Genomic DNA, 26,400 nt, shown 5'->3' on the forward strand with positions numbered 1-26,400 from the left:
AGCAACAGCAACAACACCAGCAACAGCAGCTGCCTCAACTGAGCCCGGACTGGCGATGCAACCTGACGGATGAGCATTCATCATAAACCGAAACGAACCGAAGCTGGGATACACGCTGGAGATATGGTATGTATTTCTTCCCCGCTGTCTCACGAACTCCCCTGTGTGATTGTCGTGGAGGTAGAGGAGAGAGAGAGAGAGAGAGAGAGAGAAAGAAATGGCCCAGAATGAAAGCGCCAGCAGGTACCACCGTTGCGCTTGGTATGGAAATCGGAAACGTATTTTTGCTCGAATCGAAACGATTTGCATTTTCCCTGCTGCTAGAAGCGGGTGGCCGCGTGGCCGTGAAATTATCGGCTGCACTTGCAAGTGCACTCGCTCGGAACAGCAGCATTGCTGGTAAGGTGCTTGGCGTGTTTCGAAATGGGACGGAAATCAAACTGGAGTGTTGCATAATTTATCTGGCCGCGAGCGGTGAAGGTTGGCGAGCACGAGTAAAATAACAAAAAAAAACCAGTAACGAAACCGAGCGGAACGGCTTCAGTAACTACGGGCCAATCGGTGGCCGCAAACGAGGGGACACGTTTGTTTGTTTATACTGCCACCGTTGGGGGGTTGAAGGTTGAGAAAAAGGACACGATGTTCGAATTGGGAGACGCGTGGATCGGTGACGGATGAGCGGACCGGGGGACAAATGCATTGGGAAAAGGTTTTCCACGAGGTGAAATAAAATATACGGCAAACCAGTGAGAAAAGAAGGGACAAAGAGAGATGAAAGAGATGAAAAAATCACCTCAAAAAAGAAATGGGAAGCGAAGCTGGACTTTAGGGGATTGTGATTCCGAGTGGACGAGCGCGTCCAAAGGTTTCCCGGTGGCATTCGCTGCTGAGCCAGTGGCCCATTCCACCTAATTTAATCGCATAACAGCACCGGGTGGAACTGGCCGAGCGAACGAATGAATTCCGGCGGCGAAACGGGCACAAAAGAACGGCACTGAAACGCAAACGAAACGATGAATGGCGATGGAAAATTACCATGAAGGATTGTTTCGCCACGCTGCGCTCCTGGCCACATATCATCCGTGGCCGTCCTGGGCGATGGCAGATGCGGTCACGATGGAGATAGCGAGCGGATGCAAGGGTACGTCGCGCAGGATGAATGTTATAAAATAATAATAAATCAACAACGGGGGCTGCATTTGTTTGAGGGAAAGGCGAAGCAATTTGCTACCGGTGGCGTGGCCGCGTGCGTAGCGGGTGAGATGGACAAAATGAATAAAAATACAATTAAAGAACGAAGAATAAAGCCATACCGATACAGCCAAAAATGGCACGCGGTAGCAAAAATGCACGGTGAGCAAATCGATCGATAGTACTGGGCACTATGGGAGCCGAAAAATGGCTCAACTATTGGTCTGTCTCAACAATGCAAAAGTCTTATAGGATCAGAGTAACAGATGGTAGTACGAGTTGGAAGATGTGTGCATTTCTCTTGCACCAAAAGGAATTTTCAAAAATAAAATAAATCAAGTATTTGTAAAGCTTATTGAAAATTGTTCTGAAAAGTACCAGGCGCCTCTATCGATAGTTCCGAATCTTGTGGTTTCTCTAGAAATACTGCTATTTCGATTGTAAACCATCCATGGTGCTCTAGTGGCACAAAAATTTTTATTTTTTATCTTCTTTCTTTACTTTCATTTTTTCTGAAAACCACGAGGCGCCTCTACCGATAGTGACGAATATTGTAGTTTTTCTAGAAATATTATTATGAATGTTGTAAATTCTTCAGAGATATTGTTATTTCTTTTTTTTCTACCAATAATGGTACACTAACGATTCAAAACTTTGCATTCTTTTTCTATTTTTATGGTTTTCCATTTTTTGATGAAAACAACCAGGCGCCTCCATTGCTAGCAACGAATGTTGTAGTGAATGTTCCCTAGGAATATCGTTATTTCAGTTGTCAACCATCCATAGTGCACTATTGGCTCAAATATTTGCATTCTTTACGACCCCCTTCTCACCTGTGCCACATTCACTGTGGTTTCTGTTTCTTTTCCCACCCGATTCTGCTGCGGCTGGGATTGGCGTGTGGATGATAATTGAAAGTAAAATGAGACGAAACGTGGACGAAAAAAAAAACACGCTCAGCCGTTTCGGGCGAAATTAAAACCGAAAGGGGGATGGAGAAATAAAATTACGTTTTAATCAAATTAAATCAAAAGCAATTTTTCCCTACCCCAATCGTGACTTTGGCCAAATGTTATCGTACATTTCACGCTAATTGGTGGTGCAAGGCGGACCCCCGGGAGGGGGAGGGGGGGGGGGGTGTGGTGGGAGATAAATTGCGGAACGGGATCGATTCGAACAAATCGGCTGCCGAGAGGAAAATGGATGGCAATGGAAATGGAAATTGGAACGCAGCAAAAGGGGTTGTGGTGCGCATTCCCGGACGTGCGGTCGCACGATCTTCAGCGTTTGCATATGCAGCATGAATGGAAGGAAGTAAAAGCGCCCACAAACTTGAAATACGATATTCTCCAGAAGGTTTCGAAGGGTGGTGCATGAAAAAGCAATGGTCTTTCTCGTGCACAAACCCGACAAGTATAGGAATAATCAATGTTCATGCCACACCATTTGATAGCGTACGGTGCATTCCTGTGAATCGTTACCCCCGTATGCGGGCGTTTGCATATATTGCGGTGTCAATAGGACAGCACCGGTGTCCGCACGTGCATAGGGGAGCATTATTTTGGCTTCTTACCGTTACGCATCCGTTCCGTGGCGAACCGGAACAAACCGGGCTCTATTCCAACCGGTTGTCGCTCGCCGGTGCGATGCTTCATTGCAAAACGATGGTTTCGATTGCCAGCCGGGTGGAGTATTTAGTGTGCCGGTGCGTTCAAAACGTTGATGAATCCTTGTGAAAACCTCTGCCCGATGTCAGTACTGGTCTGTCGTGACCTTTTCGACACTCGGACAGAAGAAGCACGGACACGTACGAGCCATCCAGTGAAGGGTAAGCCCACTGGAATGATTGAGCACGTCCGGGAATGGGCCACCGGAAGCACGTGGAAAACGAGTGCACTGAAGCAGTTTTCCATTTCACGAGTGCTGGCAGAAAGTAAAAATTAGATAAAAAAGAAGCGAGAAGGTTCACGATGACGCTCGGTAGTATCAATGGCTCGGTGTTTCGCGAGTCGGTGAAATAATTTAACCTAATCTACATTAAAACGAGCCTCGTTTCGTCAGGGGAAATAAACCAGAAAGTGATTAAGAAAAAAAAAGCAAACGAATTGAAAGAAAGCGTGTGAGCGAGAGCCATGTCACACACGTGGTCCGTGCACACATACAACCGTACGCACCTAGCAACACACGTACAGCCACGCTGGAAGGCATCGGATGAAATAATGAAACATTTTTCGCCCCGAAGCGAACGCGTCGTTGGAAATCCCGCTCAGAATGGTAGCCAGCCAGGAAGTAGCTGCATCATGCACCGTGGCTGCATCTGCCAAGGCTTCGTGCAAGTGCCAGGATCGTGTCCCTTCCTTCTTACCACCCAACGGACACGCTCCCGAGGATCATCATGTGTCAGGGCTAAGCAAACTGACGAAGCGAATCCCATCGGCAAGGGCACCGTCATAATCCATAAATTCTACACTGTAGCGCAGACGACATCTGAGCACAATTTATGGGCCCCCCGACCAGGGGGCTCATGTAACAGGACCGGTACCGGTGGTCGGCTGGCATCTCACTGCCCTCTGCGAGCTCATCCTTGGGCGGCAAATTGAATCCTTTTTTTTGCTGCAAAAAAAAACAGAGCAAAAGGAGAGCGATAGGCGTACTTTAATCGTTCGGCTTGATCGGGCGGGAAACGAATCGAACCGGATGTGGAGCTGGTCCTTGCCCGAGCCGGAAGTGTCGACAAGTGTCACGAACTCCAGTGATTTCTGAACCGTACTATCGTTCTGGTGGACCGGCTCAAAAGGATGACGGATGATTCGGTTGCTCGTACTAGAATCTTGTGGGTGTGTTTGTGCTTGCAGTTAGGGGGTTGATGAAGAGAAAGAAAAGCGCCACCCCCGGAAAGGGGGATGCGCTCCAAATTCCAACCCCCAGCAATTTGCAGCTCGGGGTAGGTGTGTAATTAACCTGTTCTGGTGAGGCAAGGGATTAGGAAAGGATCTTGGTTTTCCCGAGGCGCGGCTGTGAAACGCAGGGACGAAGGATTAGCTTCGACTCGGCTCGGGATGATCCTGCCCAAGCGCCCGCCGATGTAAGCAGCTTTTGCCGGATCTTCCGGAGCTCTAGCCGGAAATGGCAGCTGAAGGACCGCGATGGCAGCTCGTTGGCTGATGTTCCTGGAAAACCCCCTTGCCGAGAAGCGAAGGGATTTGTGGGAGCTGGGCACGATTTTTGGAGGAAGGGCTTTTTTTTTGTTTGCTGCCGTAAACCCCGTGCCGAGAGATATGGAACCGGAGTCGTAAACGAGCTGAAGTAATAAACTTCGCCCCACGAATGCAAGGCCTTAAAAGGATCTAGCTAATCGAGACGACACTGCTGGAAGATGGTTCGTGGAAGGGCTACTGTTTCGTTACTCTAGCAAAATCAGCTCAATCTCTTCGTCCACGTCAGGGAGGCAGATGTTCAGGATGCTCATACGAAACCCCGGTAAGATAACCTCACAAACGTGTAGTGATGTTGTTCTAAGAAGCGTTCGCGAGTGATTAAAACCCGGTGTCCGGTGTGTCGCAAAGTTCTCGAGCCCAGAATCCACCTCCGGAGCGGTGTAAAATATGGCCAAACTTATGACCGGAACGACGCAACACTCGCCACACACATATACACACACATATACACACACACCAACACACAATCCCGCTCATAATCTCTCGGAACTTGGATAATGCAGCGGTGCAGCTGCGCCAGTCCACGGACCGCTGCGGTGTGCATTACGTGACCACGAAAGAGCTCACCTTTCCTGGGGTGAATGAGGTAGGAAGAGGGGCGTCCAAAGGGTCGGGAAAAACTTCGACAATATTCTACCTCCTCTTCTCTCTCTCTCTCTGTCTATTTCTTTCTCTCCCGGTCACAAAGACGCGCGCGTTCGTTTTCGGTCGAATGATCAACTTTTCGCTCCGCTAAATAAACCAATCGATACATCGGTTAAAAACTCCTACCGGAACCTCATGCGCCTCCTTTCCCCTTTCCCCACCCTTCATCTCCCTGTCCGTCCTTCCCCATATCCCTGTGGGTTCCTTTACGCACCCGCATCGCCCCACGTGGGAAACGAGAAGATAATGAAAGAGAAATTATAGTGTGACATGATAACTTTCGCCAAACACTGACTAAGCGTTTCAGTGGGACTGAGGGCTTCGGGGTAGGGGTGCGGTGGGCGGGTGGGGTGGCGAATGAGCTGAGAGAAAAAGAGGACTCGGACCAGAAGTTTCCCGCACCGAGGCTGGAAACGGTGCGCCGGTGCCAATGAGTGGAGTAGAGCAAAAGTTTTCTTTCTACGGGCGCAATTTATGAACCTCTACTTGCGCGCCCCCTAGCGGAGAAGCCGGAAAGGACGCTCACTGAGCTGAGGGGCTCGATTTGTCGGCAGCATGTGAGCCCACCTCCCCCCTCCCCCCAGCTCGCAATGCGTCGCCGGTATCGATGTTACTTAATTGAGAAACAATCAAACCTCACACTCGATTTTATTGGACTTTTCAACTAGTTCGAGTCGAGTGGGGAGTCATCACACAAGAACCCCTTTTCCAGCTTGCAGATGCTTGGAGTGGCGGCGGCTGGTGTTTTCCTTTCTTTTGTTTTTGTCTAGCCCATTCTCTGCTGCGATCGATTGGTTGTGCTTTGGGTGTTAATCCGCACGCTTGCCAGGCAGCATGATTTTCACCTGATGAAGGGCTTGCGGGATTACTCCCCAGGGGGCGCTTTTAGCGTGCGCGTAAGCAGCCTTTCCCGGGAAGGTGATACCGTGCGGCATTCCATCACGAGGGCTTGGAATGCCGCGACAAATCTCGCTATATATGACGCCTCGCTCTAATCCTGGCACCAAAATCCTTCGCTTTACGCGTGTAATGCGCCATCCGCAGAATGGTGACGGTTGGCTCGCCGTCGTGGAGGGATTAGCATATCCTTGGTCCAACCTGCCCTGGTGAGGTGGAATAGTGTGGTAATAGTTTTGACTTTACAGTTTCACACTCGCCGTATTGTCGGATTGTGCGTGTTGCCTTGCTCATCGTGAAAGGGTGCTTTTTTTTTCGTGCGCTTCGTCCTTTTCAAGCAGGATTACGAGCGTCACGCAAGGATGCCGCTACTCTCGTGGATGTCACCCGTGCCAGGATTGGCACCCCAAAACGTTCGCGAAAATCGATAAACTTCTTACGGATTCAGCGGCTGCATAGCTTGAGTTAAGATTCGCGCGAATTCTCCCCGAGCGGGTGGTCGGTTTTTGTGGTCGATATTCCGGCCGGAAGATATTCGTGACAGCTTCCGACGCCCGTGGAATACAAATTCGTGCCCACATTTGCCAACACCGGGGCGCATTTGTGCTTGCAGGTTTGCCCGCGGTAAACATTGTCACCTGTTTTTGGTGAGGGAGACGCTCGAGCTGTAAGCCGGCGAGTGAGTCGTTTGTTATTTGAAGACTTTGTTGAAGTCTGCTGCGAACATCAATGAAACTTATATATATTTTTTTCCCCCAACGTTACACCCACCCGGTCAGGGAGCAGAATGTTCGTTCCAGCAGACGCTTGAAGCTCGCAGTGTGATGTGTGTATATATATTTTAAGCCGGTTAGGTTTCCACCGAGGTGCATGCAAAATCTTGCAAAAAATAACACCCTCAGCATTCCCTTTTCGTAGCGACATCAGGACATACGTTTGATTCTGCCGGCAAGGAGCCGCCTCCGGGAGCCAGCCCCGGGCACGTTTCCACGCGGGAAAAGCGAAGAAAAACCGCCTGTAAATTGCTCGAACTATATATTTTTTTTTCAGCCCGCTAACCGGAAAGAAGATTATTTAACACAAGCTGCTCAGCTCGGAAGGAATGCAGCTGTGCGTGATGCCGTACCAAGCATCGGCACGCCCGCTTAGGTGTGGAGGAGGAGAAGCTTTTCGGATTTGAGGATTTCCCATTCCACTTTTTCCCCGCTTTTCCACCGAGCGCCCACTTCGAGAAAAAGTCCAGGACTCGGCGTCGTTGGTCGGTTCTTCCTTCGTTCTCTCTCTCTCTCTCTCGCTCTCTCTAGCATGGGATGGCACAGGGTGAAACAAAATAATGTCCCAGGAAGCGGAAAATTCGTTCGTTTCCTCAACCACCATTCCCCATTTTGTGGTGTTCTCTTCTTCTATTGACGACGCTCGGAACGGAAACTGTCACAAGGCGGTGTGCAGCCGGTCGGGCGCGTCCTTTGCTTTGAAATATCCTTCATTTTTTGCCACCCTCTTCTCCCCCCCTCTTTCACTCCTATACAACCACCTTGTGGGGCTGTTTTTTTTTTGTCCCCGCTTTTTCCTCGACGTACAGCGCGCAGCCGGTAGCAATGCAATTTTGCAGCTGCATGCACCCGGGAGCTCTCGGTGCAGGGATCGCGCGCCGGCATGCATATGCATTTCGCGTCCCCGCGTGTGTGTGTGTGTGTGTGGTTGTGGTGTACCCTCCTCCCACAAAAAACGGTGGCTTCACCGACCCGAGCGATGAAGCAATCTTGTCGAATTTGTTGTCGAACCGATGCACCGCATGCATAAGCGAGCGGTTACTTTATGCCGCTCCGCGTTTGACGACACAGACACACCCACACACACCCACATGGAGCGGCAGAGGGCGGAAAAAAAAGCATGGCGATTGCTCCAAAGGGATGCCTGAATGGGATGCATTAAATTTCATGGGCTACCGTGCGACCGTGCGGTGCAGAATCAATCAACCAGCGCGCGCCGAAACACACATTTCGCAACGGCAATGGCAAATTCCCGCCGGGGCGGGACACAAAGTCGACTAATTAAGTTCCGTCCGCTCCGGGCGGCTCGTCCTGGGCGGATTAAACCGAAACCGGGCCGCACTGCAAGATGTGGACTCCCACTCCCCCGCACGCCCGGACCCCTGGCATGGGGCCAATTGGGAACAATTAATTTAAATTCGATACGAGGCGTTTAGATAGTTTTGGGGTTTTGTGGAAGCGTGCGAGCCCTCGCGAGCCGGCGCCAGCGGCGAAGCGAGGGTGGACCGGGCGTACAAGGCGTTTATCCCTTTAACGACACTCCTTGAACCTATTAAGTTAATAGTTTTCGTTTTGTACTCGCCTCACCGCCCGGGTTTCGGACATTGCTTCGGTTGGCTGTACGAGCGAGGTGGCTTTCTGTTTATGCGATGTTAATCCCATGATTTACATTAACGCAGGGCGGGAAGGGTGTGTGGGTGTGTGTGTGTAAGTGCTTCAGTTGGTGAGTGTTTTAATGCCGGTTAAATTTTCACAACCTCCCGAACGACTGCGGCACTCGGACACGGTCGGTAAGGTAGCCGGTCGTCCGGTCAGCACTGCAGCTAAGCACTTACATCGCCTAGAAGGGGCCGTGAAAAGCACCCGGAAAGGGGCCCGATGAAGGGTGAGGCCCGTACGATGCTTTATGCGTGCAATTTGATGGAGAAATGTGTCCCGGCAGTAAACTGCGCCCGAACGTTCCCAGACAGGCGGACAAGGAACAGCGATTTTCCGAGGGGGGTAGAGAGGGGGTAGGAACGAGCGGGGTATGCAACCAAACACCCCGCAACACGGGTGGTTCTCGATGCAGTTTGGTTCGCGCAAACGCCCGTTGTTACGCGCGTTTCAATGCGATGCGTAAGGAAAATGAAGCTATGCGAGGTTGGGAAAATGAAAAAAAAAAAAACAAAAAAACGCCCAGCAATAGTGTCAATCGTCTGAACTCCTCTCGTAGGTACATTAAAGTGCTCACCGAACGAAACACCGACCGACACTCTAATTGGGGTGGGAGATTGCCCCCGAAATGGGGAGGTTGTTAAATATTAACCGTACCTACCGCTGCTGGAAGTAATCACATTCGCAAGCATAAACGGCACCACGCGCCACTCGGCGATGATCGATGAGAGTGGCGGATCCCGTGGTGGCGGAGTGGGGCGAAAAAAATGAATTCCCAGCATTCCCAGCCTCCCGCAAAACCAACGGCAAACGGATAGGCTCACGCCATCGATCATAGCCACCCGAAAGTGGTGTGTTCTTTCTCGTTGAGGGTGGGCGGATTGTGTTTTATTGTTGATTTCTTTTCTCCCACCGGACGCGGAAGCAGAAGCATACCGAGCGTATGGTTGCAAGGCCTCCCCCTACGGCCCTGTCACGGCGCATGATGTGGCTAATGTGTGGCGCTTGAGCCGCTTTTCCCGGCTGGGCACACCCAGGTTGACAGGGATCAATAAACGTCACTTTTGCGGCCGTGCCTGTCCGTCTGTGTTCGTGTTTTCGTGAGCTGCTCGTGTTGCAGAGCAAACGATACCAGCCGTGTTGAGAGCTTATTGCGGTGGTATGGAAGCGCTTGCGATGGAAGCAACCGGACGATCGATACATGCGATGGGGTGTGTTTCTTTCCGAAATTGCTCGGATGTAATGCTTATTACATTCGATAATCGAAAGCGTTCAGCTTTCGTTCTTTTCTTTCCTCCCCCCCTCCTCATGTGGCTCATCCGACAAATGGTCGATGTTGGGGTTTTTCTCCTGCAGCGGAGTTTTTCCTGCGCTACCTCGAGACGTCCTAGCCCAAGGGAGAGAGAGAGTGAGAGTGAACAAAAAAATGAGAAAAGGTTTTGGATCTCGTTTCCGGCCCCGTTTTGTTGTCGCAGTTGCTTCGTTCGGATGCTTAGCCAATGTCGAGATTGCGGCAGGTATCGTAGGCATTGCAATCGCACCCAGCACCGGAGCCAATCTCAGCCTGTTGTGGGTTTAGCCACACGCACCGCAAACGGGGTTTGGGTGCCGAATGCTTGGGAAGATTAATGCTTGTGGGTTATGCGGGTGGCATGTGGGTTTATGGGTCGAAGGGTCACGCGGGTCGGTCAGGACGCCCGGCAAAGGTATCGCGTTCCGTTTAACGCCGGCAAAAGCGCAACAGAAATGGGAGGGCAGCAGCGAGTCGTCATCGATGCAATTTGACAGGTGGTAATCTTATATTCTTCCGTTGAGATTTATCGCTCGGCATGTGCTACTGCAGTGCGCCTTTGCATTAACGCGTCAATCGGGACGAGCTCGGGCTAGCCAAAGGGTTGAGAACGTCCGTCACGTTGGGCGTGCTGTGAACCAACGAGCGTCATATGTTTCCAGCTCGTAGCGCCCTTATCGGCACCATGTGTCAAAGCTGACATATGTCGGTTGGTTCTGGCAGCGTTTGAAAGTTGTCTAAACCAACCAGTAGTCAGTAGTTCGCATATCGGACCACAAACGTATTCAATTACATGAAGCGAGCTCAGGTTTGGACGTGCTGCAGTGTGGAATAAATCTCATTTGTTAGTCGCTCGAACAACACCAGAGCTGATTGCAACCCTTTAAAGGGAAAGTCGATGGGATTGATTCGAATGCTGAAGCTCACCACACTCGTGGATGGATTCGTGCTTGGAAAAAAAAAAATGCGCAGCAACCACATAATGCCTTTGCTAATAAATAGTTCGAGTTCCATTCGAAAGGATTTACAATTACTTCCACGTCGGTGGCGTTGAGCGTGCGGATCCGCGCTGCCTTCAAAGTTAACTCCCTCTCTCTCTCTCTCTCACTCCAGTCACCCGGTGGAAATGCAACCCCCCCCCCCCCCGTGGTGCTTTCAAACGCTAGGTGATGGCAATTTCGCTCCACATCCCGCCCCATTGGATCGCTCCTTCCTGTGACCTGTGCGAAAGGATCTTCGAGCCCGAAACGCGACCCGGCGATCGGGCGAATTTATCCCGCGTTGCCTGCACCAAAGCCCGGCAGCTCCCACACGCCAACCAACCATTGGTGGCGATGCAAAAGGGCATAAATCTCGCCGCCTCGGGAGAGCGAGAGAGAGAGAGAGCGCTTTCCCGGATCGTATGGCGACGCGGATCCGATCCGGATCCGATCCGCGGAAATGCCTGGGACGTCCGCCGCGTCGAGCTTTTCGGGGTTTGGGTCGGGATTTTTACCCCCCAAGCCGGCCCTTAAAGGACGAAACGCGACCGGACCGGGCAACCGGACCCGGGCCCGATGGTGTAGAACACGAAAATAAATTTCCGGGTAATTTATGTTGAATAAATTTCATGTGTATATGAGAAACGCCATAAATATTGTCTGTTTCAACATGAATACGTAATTTATTTTCGCGCGCACCGAGCCTTCCAACTATCTCGTTCACTATCAACACACATTAACACGCACCCGGCCACACTGCTCTTTCTCTCTCTCTTTCTCTCTATCGCTTTCTTTCTCACTATCTGCTTCTCTCGCTCGTTTTGGGGAGCTTTGTTTGCCTATCTAATATTCTTTCCTTCTCACTTTATCTCCCATCTGTTTGCACTTTTGCATCACGGCGGCGTAATGGTGGCATTTTGGGTGGAAAATTGATGTCATCGAATGGGGATTTTATCCTTGCGGCGGCTGGGTAGCCCGGGATCCCGAAAAGAAGCCAACCCGGACCAGCGCGGACACCGTTACCGTGAGAGGGTCGTTTTTTTTTCTCGACGCCCGGTTTCGAGTGGGTTTTAAAATGTGAGTCTCGAGGTGCACACATGACAACAAAAAAATGAATGCGCTATTACACTTCGGTGTGCATAGTGCTGGTGTAACTTTGGTGTAACACCTACCGTTTATACTAATCGGTTGATCGCTCGATAAGTGGGTTGAATGGGTTTTTTCTTAATTTCTCACCCCAATGGAGCTCATGCACGTTGATTATGACGTTCCAAACGTACCTTCGAATGTTTGCCATATTTGACCACTGAATCACACGTTTTGCGCCCACCGTGATCGGGCAGGACGGGCACGAATGTTCACCGAAGTGCCCTGTTTCTGGAATGGTCCTGGTCGAGAAAAGAAACGGCCGTATTTCATGGCTTTTCCTGCTCCGGCTGCCCTTTGCACGGGTTTTTCCGGCTCCCACGAGCGGTGCCAGGCTGGACGAAGACTCAGCAGCTGGTGGGTTGGATTTCTGGACGAAACCCTACCGGACAGTATCGATTCGTGGGGCCATTTTCTCGGGAAAATGCACTATGGAGAGCTGTGACGTTGGGCATCAGGAAAACGGTAGACATGAGCGATGGTACGATGGTTTAAAATTTAAAACTATCTCAAAACCGCTTTTTAATAGGAGCGCTTTAAAAAAACAAACACAGAGCATTAGTTTTACAATGTTTATAGTGCAGTTTTTGAGTGTTTAGATGACCCTGGCATGTCACTAGCACATGGTTTTTAGTTTCAACCACTTTAAAGGGCAATAATCACATATAATTTCTGGCTTGTAAGTTGCAAATGACAGTATTAATGACAAATATTTTTTTCATTACAAAACATCTAAAACTGTTTCTAAGGATTTTTGTGTATTTCGATATAAATCAATTGGAAATCAAATGAAAATCCTTGCCCAGGTAAAGGAATGAATGTGCCATTCATTTACTCCAGTTTTTGGTATTTTTATGCTACGATTATACACTTTAAAGTCTAGTTTTGATAAATTTCTACCTTAAACTCCCCCATAGTGCGATCTGAACGCCTGTCGCAAGGAACGACAAGCCTCGAACGCAAGGTGAGCAAGGTTACGGATGCACAGCATAGCGCTCCCAAAAAGGACCAACCGTGTGTGTGTGTGTGTGTGTGTGTGTTGGTGCACATGTGTGGCATACCGGGAGCCCAGGTCCGGGGTAATTATGGCAGCTCCACACGGCCGCGCAGCCAGAACCGGTGCCATAATGGCGAAGTAATGAACGACTATCGAATGGTCGGGTTTCGATGGGTGCATCCTTTCTAGGATCCTTTTTCCAACGATCCATGGTGATAAACGGTTGTCGGTGTTAGCAGATGGCTCCGTGTCAGGATGTTGAAAATGTGTTTATTTTTTTTTGCCCAAATTTCGCCAACCGAAACCTTTCAAACCGCGCGGCCCATTCTGTCATCGTAATCTGCAGCCTACCGGACGTGTCAAAACGGGGCAGCTGTTGACCTATTCGGGAATGCCGCCGGCTCGTTACACCCTTGTACCGGTGACTGCTTCAAAATGGCTATATTTAATCCGCTTAATATGATTGCGTCGATCGGGTGAAATTTCATCGATATTTTTGTTTGCTTATTTTTGGTGTTTTTTAATCAGTTAAAAAAACAAATATACATGAGCAGCTGGTAGATCCGAAATAAATCAACATTCGATTTTAAATCGAAGATTCAATGCCTTTGAACTGGGAATGGCTTGCTTTTAAGAGAGACAAGTTTATATTTCAGTCGGTATTTATATTTTATCTTTCTGATTATTTTTAAGCTTACAATCATACACCAGCCTGGTCAACTCCAACATCATGTAAACTAGTTATCAAATTCTCTGTGCAAACTACATTTTATTACCTGAAAGTGAGCTCATAGAAAGGGCCTTCCTACGAAACGTTTTCGTTCGAGCTACAGGTGACCTACCTCAAGCCTTGTCCAGCTATTCGACAAGCGGTTTAACAAATGCCATGAAGGTACTAAAACAGGAAAAAATCGCTCCCATTCGGAATCAAAAAACACACACATTTACCAAACGTACCGTGCGTTATCCCGCGACCGAGCGTGCCTGATCCTTTCAATTTGCACAGCCCGAACACCGACAGATCTTGGCCACTGTCATATTTTCCATATTTCCCGGCGTGGGGAAATGCTTTCATTCGCCCTCTCCCACACGCCGAAAAACCCCTAACGCGAAAGGGTCCCGAAGCGGCCAATCAAATCAATCGGCTTTATGGGCCGGAATCGGTTGATCTGTGCGGACCCATCCGTCATTCGCGTTGAATCTCGATTTTCCTGTCCCGGTACGATAGTGGTTGGGGGGGGGGGGGGGGTAGGGTTGTTGAAAAAATAAAACAGAGAAATCATCCCTCTCCGCAGGACTCAGACATCATTCATACTGCGAGCGTTACGCGAAGCAATCGTTGTGACTTTCTCGAGCCTTTTCGAGCTGGTAAGCGTGGCGGCAGGGAAAACCCCACACGCGGGGGGGGGGGGGGGGAACGAAATTGAGGGATTTCGCAATATAAATTACAATTACAACCCCCACAATGGCAGTTGGAGTGGAGCATCGCGATCGCGATTCACGCGATCCCCACGCGGGAAGCGATTTACGTAAGCCGATTAGATTATGTGGCGCACTAGAGGGTCAGCGAGGGGGGGGGGGGGAGGGTGGAACGTGAGGAAGCGAGCGCAAAGTGCCACCCACTCCCGGGTCGTTTGAAGTATCGCTCGTAAAAGTAAACTTAGACAAAATTATACCCACTAATGTGTCATCTGCAACAAGCCGACACGCTCGCGCGAGCTCCGCCTCGTGTGGAACGGCCAGTTCGTGGATGCTGCGGGAGGTGTGGTGAGGGAGCAGGAAAACTGCGGTGAGACAGAGAGAGAGAGAGAGAGAGGGAAAGAGAAGCGAAAAAAAAATAATAGAAAAACCCTGCCCACGCGGTACGTGGGGCAATAAAACCCGTGGCAGGAAAGATTGCTCGAAAAGCTCGCGGTTGCGACCGAGGAAGAACAACAAAAAGCGAATACATGGGCATGATGGAACGAAGGGGGAGGAGGGATGGATGGCCAGCACCAGCCCCCGGTGGGTGCCCATTGTAAGCGGCCCCGCAAGTCCGTGACGGAAGCAATAAACGACAGCAATGAACAGCAGAAGCACTTATCCTTCTTTCCGTGCAAATATCCAATGTAGATGAGCATAAATTTTCATCCCACTTCCGGGGGCGACTTCCGGCCGTGTGGTGGGCTCCCGTGGGTGGTGGGGAGGGGGGGAAAGGGACTGGCTGCTCCCTGATGGTCGGTTCGGTCGCTTAAGCTTTGGCCGCGTGACCGAAGCGCGAGCCAGGACCTTCGCTTTCCCGCGCCCCCAGGGGGAGGAAAATGTGCGATTTTTTCTCACTCTCGCCTCTCGTACAAAGTATTTTGCTTTGCCACTTTTCGGTTTGTTTGTTGCCACTCGTCGAGGGGTGCGGGAGGGGGGGGGGGGTGCACTTGGTCTCGCTTTGTCCCGACCTCTGTTGGACCGTCGAAGAGCGAAGGCGAAGGCGTATTTTCGGCACCGGACCGGCGTGCGATGTACTTCCTTTGCTGGCAGGCTGCTACTTGGGTATCGATTCCCCCGCTGGAGTGCGATGGAAGGAAGGGAGGGTGACATGAGGCGAAGGAAAGGTTGGACCCTTGACGCTTCCGCAATGCGGATGGCAACGGGACTCGTACCGCAGCAGCGCCGCGGAATCAACTCACGGTGGACGACCTCAGGACATCGTAACCTAATTTGTTCCCAGTGCCATAGGGGGGGGGGGGGGTGGAGGAGGCGTGAAGGTGAGTTAGTGGAGGATGGGCGTTGCACCACAACAACTAGCACCCCCGCTGGGCTTCGCGAGGTTCGTGTCAGGAAGCAGTTTTCGCGTGAGGTGCACACGACCCACGCCGACTGTTGTAGGGTTTCGCCTGTTGAAGCTCAACACACACACACACACACGGACACACAAGTACACATACAAGCTCATACACACACACCCATACATATATATGTTCAAAAGCAAAGGGCTCGATGGAGGCCAACGCCGTCCCAACCTCAGGACCTGTTGCATAAATTTAATATGAATTTCACAATTTCATAGCTCCCCCCTTTTGAGTTGGCAATTTTCGGCCCCACCCGGGGGGGGCGATGCTGGAGGCGGCGGTAGCGATTACGGGTTACGGGCCAGGAAGCTGCTAACTGCACAAGGGTTAGTTCGCTGGAGTTCGGCAATCGGCAATGCAAGGGACTTTATGGTCGTTATTCATCCGGAGGGGATGCGGATGGGTGGCTAGCTGGTACGAGGGGGTGAACATGGTGGATAAGGGGGAAAGGCAGGCCGGAAGGGATGAATTTTTGGCCCTGCGACACCTTCATGCAGCGGATGGATCCAGTGCTGCCAGTGAGATTGGTGAAGCTGTTGTGGCGGTTTTTTTTTGACGTTTCAGCGTCTTCAGCTGTTACTACGCAAACGTCACCGAAGCAGCTGTCAAGTGACGTGCGGTCATAAAATGGCCCCCATCCCTTCCTTACTATCCGACAATCTCCGACAACAGAATGGGGAGTTAATTTTTATCTGCACGCCACCGTGAATCGATTCCACTGCAAATGGGAAGGACACCGCGATTCGGCGATGCGATGGGTACGTGATGTTTTGACGTGCACTCAGCGAGACGGTGTCACGGGTTTCCTAAAGCGTGGGGCAGGGGAGGGGGGGGGGGGGAAGGGTGTCTTTTACTTCACATTCCCGTAGAAGAAAAGGAAGCTGAAAAACACGTGATAAAACACGCGCCAACGTGCACGGGATGCAGACGGATGTGGTTGCGCTTCCGCTTTACATCCTTCAGAATTGGCAGCGAAGCGATTACAAATTTGACAACCCCCCTCCCCCCCCCCCCCTTGTGCCTCCACCTCCTACCCACAGTCACCCACCAAACGTCGCTTTACGCGGTGTAAGCGGTTCGTGTACCAGCTAACTACAAATAATGCGCCTTTAACGAGATTTTGAAGTTCATAAACTAGGAAGCCATAACCGCTGATTGGTATTTTAACGGCCCGCGCACGTGACGCTCGCCATCCCGCACCCCCTCCCCTCCCCCCACACACACACACACACACGCACACATCGGCGGGCGTGCTACAGGTTCCTTGGGAGGTGAGGCGAAATCCTTGAGGCGTGCGAAAAATGCGCAATACGACCGAGACGACGCTGAGGCGACCGACGGGGAAGATTGTTTTGGTTCCGAGATTTCGGAAGATGTAAAATATGTAAAGATCAGATTAAACACCTACCTCGTCCTGGCCCCACGCGATGGCAGGACTCCAGCACCACCTCCCCCATGCGCCCCTCACCCACGGCCTTTTGTGAGGTTAGCCTGTTGTTGCGCTACTGTCACGCTAGGTAAATAAGCTGTCACTTTGATCGTCATAAATCATGATTATCGTTCGCTACATCGTATTACCGGGCACAACGTGCACGTGTGCACAACCCCGCACGCCGTGTGTGTGTGTGCGTCGTACGGCGTATGGAGTGTTTGTGTTTCTATTACTATTTTTATTGTTTTTATGGCGAGCTTATCAAACGGCGGCCGTACGGAGATTTGGCCAGATATTTGGCACAAGCGTGCGAGCAGGACGAAAGAAGATCCACACACACACACACACAGACGCACCACGCAGGATGGCACGCCTGAAGCCCCCCCTAGTTCAGTGCCCTTCACCCACCCACCCACCGGAATGTCAATTCATTTTTATTTTTCGATTTCCGTGCAATTTCATAGCATTATTAAATTGTTATCATAGCCGCTTCGGCACATTTATTACAATTTGCGGGCAGGCTCCGTTGGCGTTCGTCCTTCGGGCATCGCTAGAGGGGTTGTTGTGGGTGTGGGGGAAAAAAAAAACTGGCGGCGTACACTCGTACGGCCTTCCACGTAGCAGGTATTTCGGGAGGGAGCAAACGTTGAGCCATATTTTATTTCCTGCTTTATTTGCTCTCACTTTATCCAACGAAATCGAGATAGAATCCTTGCCAGGACAGCGTCGGGGATCTTTTCGCTTGCTTTGGGGTGAATGTACCTGGAGGAGAAAATTAGCGGAATAAGCGAGGGTGGCTTTAAGTTCTTGCCATCTTGGAGTTGCTACGAATGGGAAACCCCCCATACGTTAATGTGTGGAAGTACACGCATGATTACTTCCAGGAGGCACGTTCTCAGAATCACCTCAGTAAATGGTCGATGGCGATTCGGTTCAGAAGTGCCACCTTAATAACCCATTTACCACGGCAGCATCGTTTCGTGGAATCGAGCGTCCTTTCTCGCGGTTGCAAGTGCCGTCAAATAATTCACCACTCAACACCAAACCGCTCACGGAGCTATTATGCAAATTAGCTTCTGCCTTAAATCAGGTGCGATGGCTCGGACACTTGGACGCTGATTTATCTCACCCTCGGAAGCGGTAAAATCGGCGAACCCTAATCAGGCGCGTGCTAATCGATCGAGCTAAATACGGCGGCATGCGTGTGCAGGCTAAAGGCCACTCCTTTGCCAGCAGGTCGCAGCTACCTGCCAACCTTCTTCAAGCGCGAGCACAAAACCCCTCGAGAGCGTAATGAAAAACGGGCCCTGAATAGCGCCTGAATAACGCCGTCGAGTGGCTGCACCAATTACGGTGCCACCGCGAACCGGGCTGAGCGCGCTCCTTTGGCCCTGCTTGGCTTCGTCGCCTACGCAACGGTCCCTTTCGGTACTTTCGGACGAGCCACTCGACGCGGCGCCTGCTTCATCGTGGAAGTCAAACGGAAATGATTGAGTACGTGCTCGACCGCGCGACGCGCGCAGGCTGCCACCGGATTGCTGGTGCAACTTTTTCGCGGCCAAAGATGCGCCCCCCCCTCATGAGGAGAGGGTGCGGGGGGGGGGGCGAGGTGGTGGTGGAGGCGATGTTTCGTTATTTTATTGGTGTCATTCAAAAGAGCATTAAACATAAGTGGCTACTTATACAAAACACACGCGGGTGGTTCTTTTTTTTTCTCTCGCGGCTTTGAAGGCCTTGAAAGAAGCGTGTGAAGTGAATTTCATTGACAAAGAGAGAGAGAGAGAACGAGAGAAAAGTAAGGAAAAGTTCATCATAAAGAGAGAGGGAGATGGAGAGAGAGAGATAGAGAGAGAAAGCACGACCCGGTGGGATATTATGGCTTGGAATATTCCCAATTCTACGCTCGTGTCAAGTTTCGCGTACCGAGTCCTTCATCCGTACGGTTTTGCTCCCGCATTTTCCACCTCGTTTTCCACCTCCCTTCACTCCGTTGCCACCCTCCGTTCCACGTTCCCCCTTCCTCGACCTGCACCACCTGAATGCCATTCGCTGCGGTATGTGGAAGCAGGTCCGTTTTCTCGCCCACTCGTTTTCGCTGCTTCAATTTGAGGTCCGCCAGGTTTACTCCCCCCCCTTCCCCCCCACGCGCACTCACACACACACACAGAACGTGCCCACGAGTTTGCGGGGGTGCCGTAAATAAACTTGAGATACGTCCTCGAGTGGTCGTTCGTATGGTGGATTAAAGTTTAATGTCAATATAAGCAAGCTGATGTAATATTTCGTGGAGTCACTCGTGCAACCCGTCGTGGCTTGGCTTTCCGATGCGATACTATTTCCCATTCATTGCTGGTGCGTTTTCTTTCTTCTTTTTTTTCTCCTTGCCTTGCCTCACTTTAACTTCCAGCAAACTCCACATTGTGTGTGTGTGTTAGGTGAGCTTTTTTTTTCGTGACGCTTCGCCCGCGCACGAGTGAACCTAAATTCCAATGGACGTTGGCTGCGATGGGTGGGGTGGTTTATTTTTTATTTCCGTTTTTTTTTTGGGGTGGCCTCGTGCATCATTGATGGGTGGAAATTGATCCATCGGCCTGTGGGAGGTCCCCCTTGTGGCGTTCGCTAGCCCTGCCACCGTAAGCCCTTGCAATTATGTTTATTAGTGGTACCCCCTGGGGATGGAATCAGGTGCTGGCTAATTGCATGTATTGGATCACCGCAACGATCTCCGATCAATGTGTTTATGTGGGGGGTTGGGTTGGTAATCGTAGCAGTCCTGGAATGATCGCAAAAATGCGTGCTGAGGCGCGTTTTGGCGCTTTTGCTGCGTATAAATATGCAATTAGTAAAACATTATTCGAAACGGGCGAGCAACCGGCAGTATATTAATTTGAAGCAAAATGAAGTGTTCGATAATGATGATATGCTTTGTTGAAAATTTCAAAGCAATGGGGCATACGTGGATAAGGACTACAGGGATATGCTGGGATAGAAGATGATACGCAACACATGAGGGTTTGATTTAATGCGAATACTAACAATGCACCTTAAACCCATAAGCCTATAAAATTTAGTTTTTGTTTTCGTATGAGAATAATTAAAAACTGCATTATATAGCAATTATGTACATTTGTTTAAATATTTAATATAGAAGGATTCGTCACTAATATTAAATATTAGGGAAGCTTTTCTCATTGTTTTTTTAGAAATATTGTATTTTCACGAATGTTGCTCTATCTTTTGTACACTCGATATTTAAATAGAAAATGATAGGAGATTATGTGTGGAATTTTTTTTATAGTAGATGGCCTTGATAACTAGAAAAAAATTATACACATTGAAAAAAATAATGCATGCATTGAACTAACAAAGAACTGACCTTTGACATCCAAATCTGGTCTAGAAATGTTAGGGTTCTTGCGAATATGCGGTATATTCAGTAATTACCTTGTAATGAATTAATCCATTTAGTGTCATGTCGAAACAGCGTTGGGATAAATTACTTCAATACATGGAAATTAAGTACAGCATCAAATGTGTTATTTTTCTATTTTTTATCACATTTAACCCATGTTTGTAGTTGAGTTTGATTTAACTTATTTTAAAGTTAGTTAACTAGTGCTATCCAACGTTTGAGCTTTATTTCTCGCATTTAACATAAAAGAGGTTCATATCACTTTCAAACAAGTTCGATCGATGTATATCAACCATTTGAAACGCCCACAACCTCCATCAAAACCAAAACAGACGAGTGGTACTTAAAACCCGTCCTTATGAAATCCTTTCCCACTCCTCCTTCCTCCCTTCACACCACCCTTCCTTCAACCTATTCCGTGAGGCCCGGCACGAGGGACTCCGAGATCCGCCTAATGAATTATGGAGCAAACATCCGCCAAATCGTGTTAGTGGCGCATGCGAATGATCGAATTAAAATACCAAATACCTGTGTATATTTGATTTGATTTTGTATCACATACCCAACCGTGTGCCAAGCTCCCACCGGGGGTCATCGTCAACTCACGGGAACAGATCGTCCTCTAACTCGACGTCAAAGCGAAACCACCCCACCATTTGCCAGCATCCACCGTGCCCGCCGAGCCGAGCTGCCTTAAAATAATGCAATTAAATTTCCCAGCTTCCGAAAACGACGAACCTGCGCGGAGCCCAAACTACTGCCCTCGTTACCGGCAACATATTAACATACCGCCGCCCCCGGATATGTTTCGCCAAGATTCGTGGCTCCCCCCCCTCTAGCAGGGGTAGGAGGTGGAGGGAATATTTATAAATAAATTTTCCCCGATCGATTTCCGTATTTCGATTTCCACACTTGCCTGCCCGAGTTCCTCGACTCGCCCGCTGGGAAGGTGAAAATTAAGTCAGAGAGCGCACCCGAGGGCGTCGTATTCGACATCATCAATTCAAAACCCTCCCTCCCCCCCTCCCCCATCGATCCCAACGAAGGAGTCGAAGGAGTCGAGGCCACCTCCCTCATCCCTCATCCCTCATCCCTCAACCCCACAGAATCAATCGAGTCCCGATTTTGATTTGGATGACTTCATTTGCCATCGGTGGGTGTGAGTTCACCACTGGCACGCCCACCCAGGTATGCGGCTCCCTTTTTCCCAAAACCCCTCACTCGCCCTCCCCCCCCTCTCGCCTTTTCCTAGCCGCCCACTTCCGGGTGGAAACGAAACCGCTCCCAACCGGCGGGCCGGGTGCTACATTATTTATTTTTATTACGATTTGCTTTGTTTCTGCTCTTCCCTCTCTCCTCCCTTCCGGTGCTATCATTCCCATTTCCTCTCTCTCTCCACCACCCCGCGGTCCTTCGTCGGTTACGGTGAAAATCAATCACGGCCCAAGCGCCCCAAACCCGTCGATCAGTTTGCGGGTGCAGCCACGGCCGGCAGCATCCTTTTTCCGCTTATTTTCACTCCCGCCCGTTTCCCTCTTTATCCTCCTCGACCCACCCCGCGAGGGTAGGTTTTTCCGGGTGCGCCGGTGGCGGAAATAAATCAATTTTTATTGCCCGGAAAAATATTGCGATCGCCGTTAATTCCCGGACAGCGCGGTGTCGCACCGCGTCAGGGTTCGCGAGTTTGGTTATTTATTTTTCGCGCAGCGTTTTTCCACCACGTGGCCGCTGCTTAGGCATGTGCCGGCGAGATGCGTCGTCCTTTGCTGGGTTATGGGTGCACGCTTAAAGCGTGCCGGTGTAATGATTTTCCGATTTGAAGTTGAATGGAATTTTAAATTGAGTGACAGAAATGCTCGCGCCTCGGGTAAGGATGGTCCGATGCGCGGTGTCCTTTTTTTTTCTCCACGTGCGGGCTGTTCCATCTGTCCGGTGGGAAATCGCATCACGGTGCCGGGTGAACGGAATATCAAAATGGGGTTCATTTGTCATCTAGAGGGTCCGGTGGTTTTCGAATTCAGCTAAGGGTGGAATAAAAAACACAAAGAATAAAACACAACTTCAAAACATCATCATCATCTTTGAAATGAAGTGTACAAGAATGTGTGCGCGTGGATGGGCAGGCCGGCCTGGTGATCGGTTTTATTATTATAATTTTAATTTATTTTATGCCATCCCTGGTGGGTGTCCCGCAACCGAAGACATTAAGCGCTGTTTGCGAGAATGCTGAAGACGCTTCGACAAACTCGTGCCACAGAGGTGAGTGGGGTGACATCATCAAAATTGATTTGAAATCGATTCCCGGTTTTACACGAACCATTATCATGCGGGGGAGCGCAAATTAGATGGCGGTTCGAGCTGTTATGGAGATGCTGGTGCGTGGAAGAAGAGTGCGCAGGAGTTTCTGGGATGAAGGAAATGGATTATGCTCATCTATTGTCCCACTAACTGAGTGTTGAATAAATCTGGTTGCAATAGGACAAGAAGGGACATTATTAAAGCTCAAAATTCTCTTAACCCTTGTTTGCATGATTTTAAATGTTGTTCCTTTCTTCCAGTCCCAAAAAAAGCAGAATGACTAGTTCTATGCCTTATAATTCACAGAGACGTTTGTTGTTTTGATAACTTCGTTTTGTTTTACGCAATAATCACTTAAAGAGTTGCCAGCAACATAAAAATTTACAGTAAAAGGGTTCTGAGTACCTTTTTTTGTTAACTTAATATCAAAATGGAAATTTCCATCCCCATTTAAAGAAGGGTTAAGCACCTAAATGTTTGGCCAACTGATTCGGAATGGATAAAGCACCCCCCCAAAAAGACGCCTGTTACGATTCCAAACGACACCAAGTAAGTGTTACCACTTCGTAAGACAGTTGCGAAATAATAAAAAAAGCGTAATTTTCGCGTACACGTGCCGAAACCGGATTGCACCTCACAGAAAACCGTCCCCAAACCGGCAAGATAGCAAACATCGGGAGCTTAATTAGGCACCGTTCGATCGTACCACGGGCAGAGTACGTCTACGCCTTCAGCTTCCCATAAGCAGCCAGGCTTTCACCGAAAAACGAGCAAAGACAACACCGTTCGGGTCCCAGTATCTGGCCTCGCTCGGTCTGCCCGTGACACCTGCCCGTGATTTTTGAAATATTCAAACTAATCCATTTTCCAACCCTCGCAAAATAGGTGTTCTTCGCTCGAGCTCCTGGGTGCGGTAATTGGATAGGACGGTGCTACGAGTGTGCACCTGACGGACGGTTGCATGTACTGCTGGTGCAGAGCGTAGCGTAGGCTGGCAACTGGCTTGCACCCGATGCCGTTGCCAACCTGCGGGTTTGACGCACGGTTGTCAGTCACGTTGGCTGGCGATGGCGATGCGTTCCTTTTTGCAGGCGGCACTAGGCGGCGCTTTTTGGTCGTGTGAGCGCATCCGTGGTTTCGGTGGGCATGTAAGTTGGGTGTTGCTGTGGGGCAGCTCGAGGTTTTAAACAACCTTTTCGTGTTGGTAGCGAAGAGTGGGCAAAAAATAAAGCCATCCCAAAATGGACACGACGAATGAGATCTAGTTTGTATAATTATTTATAAAATGGAAACAAATGTTCGATTGAGGGGGTTTAGAGAACATGGATTCTTTCCAAAAAGGTGTGCTTTTTTCACACCCCAAAAGCTTATCACCATGTAACAAATAGTAAATAGTTTACCCCCAATGAAGGGTTGTTTCATAAACCCTCCCAGAAGCAGAAACCTACTCTTATCAAGTTTCTTAGGAAGTTGCTGAATATGATACGCTCTAAAAAAAAATCGGCATCACCATTCCGTGGTAACTTTTCCGCCCACCCAAACGGTAACGAGCGTGTGAGTTGGTGCACCAATCCAACTGCACCCACGTGCACGGCCTCGGGCTCGGGATCAGAATCGCGAGTGCAGCACGTCAGCAGGTCTTGGGCCTCGATGCGCTCCATCACATCCCATATGCATGAAATGTTTACTATTTCATAGAAAATTATGATTACAGAGTAGGTGGGGGAAAGGGGACGATTGGGTGGGAGAGGCAAACACACACACACACACACACACACATATGCACACCATCACGGAATGGCTTCAGACCCCGAGCCGGGAGTTTGCCGCGAGCATTGGATCGCGTTTCAAGGGAACCTCCCGGTTGGTTGTGGAACCGTTTTTTTTTTGCTTCCTTTTCCCTGGGCCACCCAGGAAGGAGCCGTCCCTTTCAGTGCCATCCTTTGCAGGCCCTTGGCGTACGTTACGGATCAACAGGCTTGTACATCGCCGCGCCGTTCCGTTTACGAGGTAATCGAGCCCGGGGATCCTGCGATTGCACCGGAATGCCACAGCGAGCTGGCGGTCCCTTTTTTTGCCGCTTTTCGAGCCCCACTTACCCTCCACCGGGTGGCGGCAGGTGACTGGGTCCGTGCTTGGTCCTTGGCAGCGCACGAAGGACGAAAAAAAGAAAAGGAAGAACTTCGTTTTGGGTTTGGGTTTATTTTTGTTGCCCGTTCGCTCGCTCGCGCACACCGTTTGTTTGCCGCCCAGCCCAGAAGACGCGCCTGCTGGGAGTGGGGCCGCGTCAACAAAAAGCCCTACCACCAAGGCGTGGAAAGCAGCCAAGGTGGTGGGGAAAAAAAAAGGGGGCCGCAGAAATAACGAGCGCGACACGGGCCAGTGCGATGCGCAAACAAATTCCACCGAAACCACCGGGTCGGGTTTTAGTGGTCCTGGAGGAGGGTAGCTGGGGGGGGGGGGGTGAAGGAAGGAAGGTTGGTTCAGAGGGAAAAGATCACGAAGGGGGAAGGGGGCTTATGTCGGAAATCAATTTTGATTCACCCGATAATCCGCGCCATTTGTCGTGGGTATGCGGGAATACTTCAAATAAGATAATGCTCACCACCGGCTCCCTGGGCGGTTTTGTGGGAGTGGTAGGTGGTTTGGGGATGACGGGGAGGACAAAAAGTGAATGGAGGAGGTAGGAATGAACGGTGGCGTTGATGGAATTGCGCGGTTTTTCGCGAGTAAGCGTTCAAAAAACAACACCATCCATCTGCTCACGCCTTCTGAACCGAACGAAGCTGCCCGTTCTTGACTTTTCGATGCCTTTCCACTCAAACTCGCGCGTCCATTTTGTTGTTTTTCTGCTACCGGTGTGCCACCGGGTCCCTGCCTCTCACTCTCGTTCATTTTTTTTTCTCTACCATTTTCCGTTTGCTTTACATGAATTATGAGATTACGCAACAGTTCAGTTGATTTCGGTAAACATTCGGCACTACTTACGTTGCTCCTTTGCTGGGGCGGGTGGTTTGGCTGGTTTTGTTTTCGCCTGCCATTGTTTTTCCCACCCTTGTATTGCTTCACCCCTGCGCCGTGCAGTTGGCTGGCGTGTGGTATCTTGCGAAGCGGCTTAGCTGTGTATGGGTGCTTTATGCTTTTTAACAGCAAACACATCGGTTGTAATCCTTTCCTAGTGGCATCGGGAAACGTTCCTTAGATTTGTTTTCCCTTTCGAGGGGTTCCTCTCACTCGCACACGCGGTTCGAAAATGGAAACCAGTGTTTAGTGTTTCATTGGAAAGGGCTATGTTCCGAGTCGGGAAATTGATTGCGCCTGTATGGGTTTGCAGTTGTCGTACACAAACATTTATTTAATTGCTTCCGAATCCGCTCAATTAGGGTCTATTAAGCGCGACCGGATGTGCCGTCAGTGTGTTTGTGCGCGAATTTTTCAACCCCCTTTCCGCAGGGCCCCCTCTCGATAAAACAATTTCACTTAATCGGAGGCGTTTGTTTTTCTTTTATTCGGAAGAATGGTCTGCAAATAAAAAAAAATAATGCTGCCAATAACGTATTGCAGTAGATGGGCCGTGCGGCGGCTATTGTGATCTGAATCAAATGCATTTCAGGGCAAGCGAGTTGAAGGGGGATAAAG

The sequence above is a fragment of the Anopheles nili genome, chromosome X, assembly GCF_943737925.1.
Source record: "Anopheles nili chromosome X, idAnoNiliSN_F5_01, whole genome shotgun sequence".
In the NCBI taxonomy this organism is placed as follows: Eukaryota; Metazoa; Arthropoda; class Insecta; order Diptera; family Culicidae; genus Anopheles; species Anopheles nili.